The sequence below is a fragment of the Microcaecilia unicolor genome, chromosome 11, assembly GCF_901765095.1.
Source record: "Microcaecilia unicolor chromosome 11, aMicUni1.1, whole genome shotgun sequence".
In the NCBI taxonomy this organism is placed as follows: Eukaryota; Metazoa; Chordata; class Amphibia; order Gymnophiona; family Siphonopidae; genus Microcaecilia; species Microcaecilia unicolor.
The window spans coordinates 74,468,996-74,481,153 of NC_044041.1; positions in this window are offsets into that span (position 1 = coordinate 74,468,996).

The window sequence follows — 12,158 nt, forward strand, 5'->3', positions numbered from 1 at the left end:
CATGCACTTTTGGGCCAACTCATTTCAACTGAAGCAGAACACCGATAAAACGCATTGCCTTATCCTCTCATCCCAATACAACAATTATAAACCCACAACCTTATTCACTCCAGAGCATTCCCTTCCCATCTCTGATAGTCTCAAAATACTAGGTGTCATTATTGATAGAAATCATACACTTGAATCCCAAGTCAACTTCACCGTAAAGAAAATGTTTCATTCAATGTGGAAACTCAAGCATTTAAAACCTTTCTTCCCAAGAGATGTTTTCCGCAATCTGGTTCAATCAATGGTATTAAGCCACGTTGATTACTGCAATGGAATCTATGCAGGATGTAAGGAACAACTCACAAGGAAACTCCAAATGGCACAAAACACAGCAGCCAGATTGATATTTGGTAAGACACGATTCCAAAGTGCCACACCACTCCGTGAAAAACTGCACTGGCTTCCTATCAAAGAACGCATCTCTTTCAAAATCTGCACCTTAGTCCCATAAAATAATCTATGGAGTAGTCCCAGATTATATGATTGACCTAATCAATCTCCCAATCAGAAACAGGACCAGTTCATCACGGTCTTACCTGAATCTCCATTACCCAAATTGCAAAGGACTAAAATACAAAACAACCCATGCATCCAACTTCTCTTACATAGGCACGCGCCTGTGGAACGCATTGCCACAAGTGGTGAAAACAACTTATGATTACCTAAAATTCAGAAAGTCATTAAAGACTCACCTATTTGGAAGGGCATATCCGAATGATCTAACTTAAATGACTCAACCCTGCAACACTTCACTATTAAAGATCGTTTTAGACATTAATGAACTCTTTTACCTCAACTCAACTTGATTTTTATTTATTTATTTATTTATTTATATATTTTTACATTTACATTCCATCATAAATGTAATGAAATACAGGAAATAATATAATCCAAACAAATAATTAAAAGGAAATAATTCTCTACATTCTTTGTCCACAAATCAAAAGGAGATCAAAAGGAGATCCAAGTACGAGGAAAAAAATAGTACAAGAAGAAAAATGTCAAAAAGAAAGTTCCAGAACAGACATTACCCTGATAGCCTACATTATAGCATATGTCTCACTGGGAGGCAGTTGAATTGAATCGAATCTTATCTTCCCTATCCCAATACAACATATCTTCCTTATCCCAATACAACATTTTGTACCTATCCTGTACCGGATTTGGCAAATGCCTTCACGGTATTATGTAAGGCACATTGAGCCTGCAAGTATGTGGGAAAATGTGGGATACAAATGTAACAAATAATAATAATAAATACTAATTAATAAACTGGAATCTCTGGAGGTGAACTGTGGGGTTGGAAGGTTAATGTTGTGGTTAGGTGATGGATGGACTTGAAAGCCTAGGGAAGGTCATTGATGTTTCTTTAGGTGAAGGACAGGTTTGGAGAAGGGCTACCAGTGAACCCCTGTAGGTGAATGGTGTGGATGGGAGGGGGATGCCAATGAAATCTCTGGAGGTGAGTGAGGTATAATACCATTGAAATGGCTGGAGGTGATTGACATCTATGAAGGTGGACAACATAGGATCTTCTTATGGTGGAACAAAGGAATTATTTGAGGGTTCTTTAGCACCAGCTTAATCTCAGTCAGATTTACAGTGGTGGAAATAAGTATTTGATCCCTTGCTGATTTTGTAAGTTTGCCCACTGACAAAGACATGAGCAGCCCATAATTGAAGGGTAGGTTATTGGTAACAGTGAGAGATAGCACATCACAAATTAAATCCGGAAAATCACATTGTGGAAAGTATATGAATTTATTTGCATTCTGCAGAGGGAAATAAGTATTTGATCCCCCACCAACCAGTAAGAGATCTGGCCCCTACAGACCAGGTAGATGCTCCAAATCAACTCGTTACCTGCATGACAGACAGCTGTCGGCAATGGTCACCTGTATGAAAGACACCTGTCCACAGACTCAGTGAATCAGTCAGACTCTAACCTCTACAAAATGGCCAAGAGCAAGGAGCTGTCTAAGGATGTCAGGGACAAGATCATACACCTGCACAAGGCTGGAATGGGCTACAAAACCATCAGTAAGATGCTGGGCGAGAAGGAGACAACTGTTGGTGCCATAGTAAGAAAATGGAAGAAGTACAAAATGACTGTCAATCGACAAAGATCTGGGGCTCCACGCAAAATCTCACCTCGTGGGGTATCCTTGATCATGAGGAAGGTTAGAAATCAGCCTACAACTACAAGGGGGGAACTTGTCAATGATCTCAAGGCAGCTGGGACCACTGTCACCACGAAAACCATTGGTAACACATTACGACATAACGGATTGCAATCCTGCAGTGCCCGCAAGGTCCCCCTGCTCCGGAAGGCACATGTGACGGCCCGTCTGAAGTTTGCCAGTGAACACCTGGATGATGCCGAGAGTGATTGGGAGAAGGTGCTGTGGTCAGATGAGACAAAAATTGAGCTCTTTGGCATGAACTCAACTCGCCGTGTTTGGAGGAAGAGAAATGCTGCCTATGACCCAAAGAACACCGTCCCCCACTGTCAAGCATGGAGGTGGAAATGTTATGTTTTGGGGGTGTTTCTCTGCTAAGGGCACAGGACTACTTCACCGCATCAATGGGAGAATGGATGGGGCCATGTACCGTACAATTCTGAGTGACAACCTCCTTCCCTCCGCCAGGGCCTTAAAAATGGGTCGTGGCTGGGTCTTCCAGCACGACAATGACCCAAAATATACAGCCAAGGCAACAAAGGAGTGGCTCAGGAAGAAGCACATTAGGGTCATGGAGTGGCCTAGCCAGTCACCAGACCTTAATCCCATTGAAAACTTATGGAGGGAGCTGAAGCTGCGAGTTGCCAAGCGACAGCCCAGAACTCTTAATGATTTAGAGATGATCTGCAAAGAGGAGTGGACCAAAATTCCTCCTGACATGTGTGCAAACCTCATCATCAACTACAGAAGACGTCTGACCGCTGTGCTTGCCAACAAGGGTTTTGCCACCAAGTATTAGGTCTTGTTTGCCAGAGGGATTAAATACTTATTTCCCTCTGCAGAATGCAAATAAATTCATATACTTTCCACAATGTGATTTTCCGGATTTAATTTGTGATGTGCTATCTCTCACTGTTACCAATAACCTACCCTTCAATTATGGGCTGCTCATGTCTTTGTCAGTGGGCAAACTTACAAAATCAGCAAGGGATCAAATACTTATTTCCACCACTGTATGAATGTTTTATAGCTAACACAGAGGTGTCTTGCACTTCATTGTCTATTTTTGCTTTGTGACAACCCTAAAGCCATGCCCAGCTTACTAGGCTGGCTGCTTGGCTGAGAAGATGCAGACATTTCTTATCCTTCATCTTTTGCAATTACACAGGAACTGGAGGAACCACAGGAGGAAGGAACATCAAAGAAAGAGAGGCTGTCTGCTATTTCCTGTCCTCCTTGTCTGAGAAAGATTCAGCTCCAAAGGAAGAGCTGAGGTTGTGTGAGGAAGGTGATAAATGGTCCCAGTTGCCCAGCACATTGTTTATTTAAGTGTTTTTTTTTAAGTTGCAGGCATTAGTGAGTGACAGGCACTGACATCCAGAAGCGAAGAAGGCCTTTTTAGCTTTGCTCTACAGATGCTACTAGAAAACCACCTGTTCAATAAGCAGGGTTGTCTTTTAGAGATGGGTGACCTGACCTGACAGTCCAACTGGGTAGCATGTTTGAGTAATAGGAGGGAAAATCAGCAAGGGAGCCTGTGAGCCACCATGCACGCATAGGCCGTCAGTGGCTTTGCTTCTCACATAGGTATCTTAAGTAACAGGAAGCCCATTTGGAAGGATGGTAGGGGCTGCTGCAAGGCCTGTGAGTGCATGCTGGCTCTCAGGCCCTCCCCCTCAGGCTGATGCCCCCTTCTGCTGTTGCTGTCACTACCACCTGAAGATCTTCACCAGCTTTGGGACTAACCAAGGAGCCCTTTTACTAAGCCGTGTAAGCATCTACTTACTCCCAATGTGCGCCAAAATGGAGTTACTGCCCGGCTACCGCGTGGCTCTTGTGGTAATTTCAGTTTTGGCGTGCATCCGATACGTGCGTACAATAAATATTTGTATTTTCAGACATGTGTATTGGATGCGTGCCAAATGGCATTTGATGTGTGTAGGTGATTACCACCCGGTTACCATGTGGGACTTTACCACTAGTCAATGGCTGGCGGTAAGGTCTCAGGCCCAAAATGGACGCGCAGCAATTTTCATTTTGCTGCACATCCATTTTCAGCAAAAATTTTAAAAAGGCATTTTTTACAGGTGCGCTGAAAAATGATTCTGCGCGCGTCCAAAACATGTGTCTACACTACCGCAGGCCATTTTTCAGCACGCCTTTGTAAAAGGTCCCCCACATAAGGTGAAAAGGGGGCTGTAAATGGGAAAGAGGACTCAAGAACAGACTGGGTTGGAAATTAAAGAAGAAAAGCTCACAGCCTCCAACAAGCCACCCCCTCAACTCCTGAAATCCCAGAAATGGACCTCACTGAATAACCTTACATTTTCCACAGTGTTAAAGATGTATTAAAGTACCTGGTTATCTGCCTCCAGATTCTCAAGGGTGATCTCTGTGCTTCATGGCAGGGCCATAGCGAGCTATGTGTGGGCAATGAGACCACACAAGGGAGGTGGAGGTGACAACATTGTACCCTATCTATTGCCTCCCTTGCTTGGCTGCAATGCAGTGCGAGTGGTAGGGAATGGATCTGTTTCTAACTTGGGATGTTCCTGCTTCATGGTTAGAAACAGGAGAGCACAGAATAACAAAACACACTTGTATAGAGGAGATAAGAGAGGGCATTCAGGAATGCTCCCTCATATGAGACAGACAGGAAGTAGTATGGGTGGGGTCCATATTTCTATCGATAACCTGGAAGCATTTGGCAACCCATAGAAAGGTTCGGAAGGGAAGTCTTCAAGCTATCTGTTTATTCAGGGCTGTGAGTGTCTCTGACAGCATTCCTCTCTTTGGGTTGTAAACATGGAATTATGTAGTGATCCAGGGTAGAAACCTTCCAGGATAAAGAAAATGATATGAGGAGGAGAAGAGGGTCATTTGGTGCAAATCATGGGCGTGTATAATATTTTGATGGATGAATCCTGAGACATTTAACTTTTGTCAGTTCAGATAATTCAGGTGTTCTTCCCCCCCCAAAAAAGTGTTTAAATCAAGACACCCCTACCTTGTATTCATGCCTGTCCTTTCCACCATTTCAAACAATATTTCTACCAAAATACATTGTTGATTCTCTTCTAACACATGTCCAGCTTAACCATCAGGCAGACTAGGTGGTAAAGAGCAGCTCCAGTCAAAGCAAATCAATTTTAAGTTCTGTCAAGCAGGGACTGCCTCTTACATGTTTATGTACAGCCATGTGGATGTCTAGTAGTTCTATAGAAATGATAAGTAGTAGTAGTAAAGAAAAACAATATGCCCTGACTACTACTACTACTACTTGACATTTCTAAAGCGCTACTAGGGTTACGCAGCGCTGTACAATTTAACATAGAAGGACAGTACCTGCTCAAAGGAGCCTACAATCTAAAGGACAAATGTACAGTCAGTCAAATAGGGGCAGTCTAGATTTCCTGAAAGGTATAAAGGTTAGGTGCCGAAAGCAACATTGAAGAGGTGGGCTTTGAGCAAGGATTTGAAGATGGGTAGGGAGGGGGCTTGGCGTAAGGGTTCAGGAAGTTTATTCCAAGCATAGGGTGAGGCGAGGCAGAATGAGCGGAGCCTGGAGGTGACGGTGGTGGAAAAGGGTACTGAGAGGAGGGATTTGTCCTGTGGGTGGAGGTTACGGGCGGGAACGTAAGGGGAAATGAGGGTAGAGAGGTAATGAGGGGCTGCAGACCGAGTGCATTTGTAGGTAAGAAGGAGAAGTTTGAACTGTATGCGGTATCTGATTGGAAGCCAGTGAAGTGACCTGAGAAGAGGGGTGATATGAGTATATCGGTTCAGGCGGAATATAAGACGTGCAGCAGAGTTCTGAACAGATTGAAGGGGGATAGATGGCTAAGTGGGAGGCCAGTAAGGAGTAGGTTGCAGTAGTCAAGGCGAGAGGTAATGAGAGCGTGGACGAGAGTACGGGTGGTGTGCTCAGAGAGGAAAGGGCGAATTTTGCTGATGTTAAAGAGAAAGAAGCGACAGGTCTTAGCTATCTGCTGGATATGCGCAGAGAAGGAGAGGGAGGAGTCGAAGATGACTCAGAGGTTGCGGGCAGATGAAACGGGGAGGATGAGGGTGCCATCAACTGAGATAGAGAGTGGAGGAAGAGGAGAAGTGGGTTTTGGTGGAAAGACTATAAGCTCGGTCTTGGACATGTTCAGTTTCAGGTGGCGGACATCCATGCAGCAATGTCGGATAAGCAGGCCCTGACCGTCACATTAACTAAAAAAATCATCAACCTATACTCCTTACCTGCAGAGAAGGTGGGTAATTTTCAAACAGGTTTCAGAATTTGCTCTATATAGATTATATGTGTATATATTATTCACCCACATATATAATAGTCTGTTGTCTATGCATTTTTGTAGGATTGCTCTGGGATGGTGTTTTGCGGTGATATGATTGTTAAATTTAACTATCAAAATTTCAGGGGATGATTAGAAGGGTGGGGGTGGCGGTAAAATATGTATTTATAGTATTTCTATACCACCTAGACCTAAGCGGTTTACAATGTTTTTTTCAGGTACTGGTACTGTCCCTAATGGACTCACAATCTAGTATTATATTGTACCTGGGATAATGGAGGGCTAAGTGAACACATCCATTGGTGTAAAAGCTGGAGATTCAGGTTTCTGAGTCACCAGTTTATCCTTATATAATAAAGCTTGACCCTCTTTCAGAGCTTTTAGTTCTTCCTCAAATTTTCCTTACAACAATTCCTTGTTGATCTAAATATCTTACAATGATTCCATTTCCTCTCCTTTCTGTCTTGAGACTCACAGAAGGGGAATATTTTAATTAGGGATGGGCAGCCAGAAACATTTTATTTCCTGTCATTTCCTGTGTTATTTAGGGGAACATTTTCTTTATTTACTGTGCTTGATATACTGCATGTTGTACGAATGGTACTTCTAATATTCTAAACCCCCCCCCCCCCCCCCCCCCCGGTGATCCGAGTGTCCCCTCCCTGCAACCTGAGCTCCTCCCCCCTGGGCCTACCTCCCTGGTGCTGATCTGCTCCTGCCTATGGCTATGGCCACATCCAATATGGCCTTTCTCCATAGTTTATGCTTTATAATAAGTTTGTTTTATTGCTAGAATGTGCTACCTTTCCTATCCAATTTGCAGTTCTTTTCCTTTTTTTCAACCCTTTATGTTTTATTGATAGTACACTGCTGAGACCTGCTAGTTAGCTTTAGTGGTATAGCAAATCTTAATAAACTATAACTATGGAGAAAAGTTGCGGCTGCCATAATGGATGCGGCTGTGGTAGGGGAGGAGGTGGGGGGACGACTGTCATTTGCAAATCTGTCATTGGCAAATGAAACCCTGAATGTTTTTGTTTCCCAATGACAGAAGAAATGTTGTAAACTACTGCCTATCCCTCATTATAATCCATCTCTCCAGCATTCCCATTGCCTGCCTGCAACTGAAGTCTCTTCTCTGTTCAGGGCTTGTCGGTCTCATGTGTATGAACTTCCAGCAGACTCAGTGCTGCAGAGATCTCCTTACAGGGCTAGTCCTGAAGAAAGCGGGAACCTTCTTCAGCTGTGGTTCCTTTTATGGGACCATAAAAAGCTGGCACTGTACAGACAACCTCACCTTTCCTTTCGCCTAATGGTTAGAGTAGTGGGCTGAGAACCAGTGAAGCCCAGTTCAAAACCTGTTGTAGCTTTTGTGATCTTGGCCAAGTCATTTAACCCTCCATTGCCTCAGGTACAAACGTTTTTCAAAGTAGCGGTACCTGTATCGCCACTGTGCTGCACGCCACTCCGGCACTACCACCGGGTTACTGCAGGAGCTCGGAAATAGTGCCTGCCCCCAACATGCCCCATTTCTGGCGCTGAAAAATACTTTTTTTTTTTTTAGCGCCAGGGGCTTATGTGGCGGTAATCGGGCAGCCCCCGTACTGCCCAGTTATTGCCGGGTTAGTGCGGGAGCCCTTACCATCTCCCAACTAGGAAAATGTCTGCATGGCTAGTAGTTCAGTTACTGCATGACCAATTCTTTTTTCTTTTTTAAAAGCCTTTTACCCGTTGCGGTAAAAGGGGGCCTCGGCGTGTGGCAAATCCATGCACCAATACTACCGCAGTGCCTCTTTTACCACAGCTTTGTAAAGGGGGCCCTTAGGTTGTAAGCCCCCTAGGGACAGAAAAATACCTACTATATTTATTTATTTACTAGGAAAAAAGGCCCGTTTCTGGCTGAAATGAAATGGGTGCTAGCAAGGTTTTTGGCGGAGTGTGTATGTTTGAGAGAGTGTCTGTGACAGTGACTGTGTGTGAGAGAGATAGTGAATGTGCAAGTGTGTGTGTGTGTGAGACAGTGAGGGTGGATGCAAGTGTGTCTGTGAGTGTCTTGTCCACAAGGAGGGTGAGCCCTTAGGTCCTGTAAGGCCCAGAAGGACCTCAAAGGACAGCCGTGCAACCCCAAGTCTTCACCCGAGGCGACCGCCGTTCACCAAGGGTTGAGCCCCCAGCTGCAGGTGGTCAACGGGACTTCAGGAACCGCGGGGTTGCCGGACTGACCTGGACTGGAACCGGGAGAGAAGCGGGCAGGTGGAATAGAAAAGTCCAATAACTGGCAGCAGATCAGGACAGGCAGCTAACAGCGTAGTCGGAGTCAGGCAAGAGGTCAAGGCAGGCGGCTAGTAGAGAAGTCAAAGTCAGGCTGGAGGTCTAGGCAGGCAGCTAGGCAGTGATACCAGGAAACAGTCCAAAGTCCAGAATCAGCAAACCAGGAAAACAACGAAACACAGGAACCACGGAGATTGGCCTCGGGAACAGAACCTGAAGCAAAGTGCTAGCTCAGTTCCCTTCCTTAAATACAGTACAACCTCAGCCGCCCCGCCCCCGTAGGGACAGCCGACCAATCCGGCCCTGGGCATCGGCAGAGCCCCTCTGATTGGCTCTGTCCGATTCCCCAGGCGGGACCACCAACTTGGCCTCCCAATCCGGCCCCTCAGAGGCGGAGCTCTGGGCCCTCCCGCCCGGGAGGGAAGAAATCGCCGGCCATCGCTCCTCGGCGCTGCCTCCTTCGGCGGCGCAAACATAGCCCCCACAGCCGGCGACCGAGAGACCGGCGGCCGCAGTCGCCAGCCTCCGGCCTCGGTCCCGGTCGGAATGGCCATCACTGCGGTGGGCCCCCGGCTCCCCGCCGAGGCCTCCGGACCGCTACCCCTCGCCACGGAGGACGCCGGCTCCCGCCCCCCACGGCGGAGGAGCCGGAAGGGGCGATGGACGCGACAGTGAGAGAGTGTGTTTATTTGAGAATGAGTGTGCGAGTGCGTGTGTGAGACGATGAGTGTCCTCCGCTCTCCCCCCTCTCAGGTCTGAGGACCCCCTACCCTGTGGTCTGAGGACCCTTCTTCCCCCCCTTTCTGTGGTGTGAGGACCCCCGCTCTCTGTGGTCTGAGAACCCCCCCGTCTGTGGTCTGAGGACCCCCCTTCCCCCCTGTCTGTGGTGTTAAGGACCCCCCTTCCCCCCTGTCTGGTGTTAGGGTTGTTGCTTTTTTACTTTGAGTTTCTGGCGGGGGGTTAAAATAGTTTTTGTTGCAGGTTTTCGGTGTGGGCACGCGATTTGCAAGCCCCTTCCCCCCCCCTTGGCAATATCACCCGACCCCCCTCCCCCCGGCGCATAACGAAGCCCCTCCCCCCGCCCACATGAACCCCCTCGTCACCCCTGTGTCCGGCCGCTGCAGCTTCTTCTGTTCAGCAGCAGCAGCTGGTACATAAAGAGAAAATCAAGAAAAAGTTGTTAAAAGTAAAACGCACCTCCGTAGACAGCCAACTCACATTGGCTGTTGTCTCTGCAGCTGCTCCTCCTCTCTCCTCTGACGTCGCTGCGCTCCTCCAGGGTCTTCTCAAGGGGCAGTGACGTAAGGGGAGAGGAGGAGCGGCTGCAGAGACGTCAGCCAATGTGAGATGGCTGTCTTCGAAGGTGCGTTTTAGTTGTAAGATCTTTTTTTTTGTTTTTTCTTTATGTACGGGCTGCTGCTGCTGAAGAGGATAAGCAGTAGCGGCCGGACAGAGTTAGTATTTTCGGCTGCGGGTGGCGAGGCGGGTGATGTGGCCGGGGGGGGGGATAGGGGCTTGGTGATGCGCCGGGGGAGGGGGTTGTGGCGCCGAGGGGGGGTTGGCGCTTTGTGATGCGCCGTTGCTGAGGGGCTGGGGTGATGCACCGAGGGAGGGGGGGTTAGAGGTGTTTCGTGGGCAGGGGGAGGAGTACTCCTCCCCCTGCGTGTCTCACGGATTGGCAGGGGAGGGGCTTGGGTGATGCACCGGGGTGGGGGGTGAGCACTGACCGCTGTTGCAATTCGTTGTCAGTGCTCCGCCCTCGATGTCATCACGTTGGATGCGTGGGCGGGGCAGACACTCAAGGAGAAAAAGTGGTCTCTGCCACTTCACTTTTAGAACGTTGGGAAAGTGAGGCTTCATTAGAATGTTGGAGGTGCGTTTTATATAGAGAGATTGGGATTTATTAACCGCCTTTATGAACAGATTCGCCCAAGACGGTGTACATCAGGTGCAGTCTTATTTATTTATTTATTTATTTGTTGCATTTGTATCCCACATTTTCCCACCTTTTTGCGGGCTCAGTGTGGCTTACAATACATTATGAATCGTGGAAATACAATTTGTTACAACTCGGTTATGGATTACATTGTGATGAGTTATTCTAGTCAAAGTCAAAGTATCGTTAAGGAATATAATAATGGAAAAAGCACTGAAACATTGGAAGTTTAACATAAAACGTACAATTTTGTTAACAGCAAACAATAGTAAAATAACCAAGTATAACCATAAATACAATACGAGGTAAACTTGAAAACAGTAAATTAAGACCTAATAATAGAACTACCATGAAACAGAATAAAAAACATTCACATTTAACAGCACTATAACTGAACATAACTCACTTTGAGTTACATTTGAGAAAGGTGTGAGCTAAATCCAAGAATAATTTCTGAATCTAGTGGACAGACATCAGGCCTTCAATACTGGCTCTGTATTGGGGGGTGGGGGGGATTTCAAGTGATGAGGGGCTTGAATGCAGCAGCATCACTTAACTGACAATTCATTAGAGCAAAGTTATATTCTACTGAAACTCTGGTTATGTGAAACTTATTATTAAAATGTAATTTATTTTTTTAAATTTTATATTTATAATTTTACAATAATTATCAAGATACTTTGAAAACAGGATAAATATTCCTTACTTACAGAAAAAAGAACAAAAATAATTCTAATTTAAAAACTGCAATCTTACATTGTGAGGAATAAAGAAAACTAGAGGGTGAGAGTACGGGATGAGCAATAGAAAATGAGTTAAGCAGGAGAGTATATTACTAATATTAACCTCCCCCCCCCCCTTACAAAGCCACACTAGCGATTGCTGGTGTGGTAATGCTGACACAGCCCATTCAAAGTAAATGGACTGTGGCAGCATTACTGTGCGGCTTTGTAAAAGGGGGGTTAAATTAGAAAACACAAAGAAATTTGTCAAACATTCTGGCTAAATATTAAAGCGAAAATCTAAGTCACATTAGATGAAGGAGTAGATCACAAGTGGAGATCTAGCATCAAAAAATTCTTAAATTGGTCATCTATAAAATCATAAATTGTGCTTCAATTTTCACAAAACATTTACATGGGAATTAAAGGAAAAACGACCCTCTGAGTTTCACAAGCTGAGGCTTGAGGGCCAAAAAAGCATTCTACCTCAGCTGTGTGGCTCTACAGAAGTCAGGAAAATATCAAAACCTTCTGACCCAGAAACTTTACATCTTTATATCAAAAATACAATCTAAGGACCTAGTTTTTATCTGGTTCCAAGGCAAAGGAGACAATTAGGGTGACTGAGGAAATTACAGGTTCAGATCCCTCTAGAAATCCAGATAGATCAAAACTATCCTGTGTGCCCTCCCTTCTAGCTCCT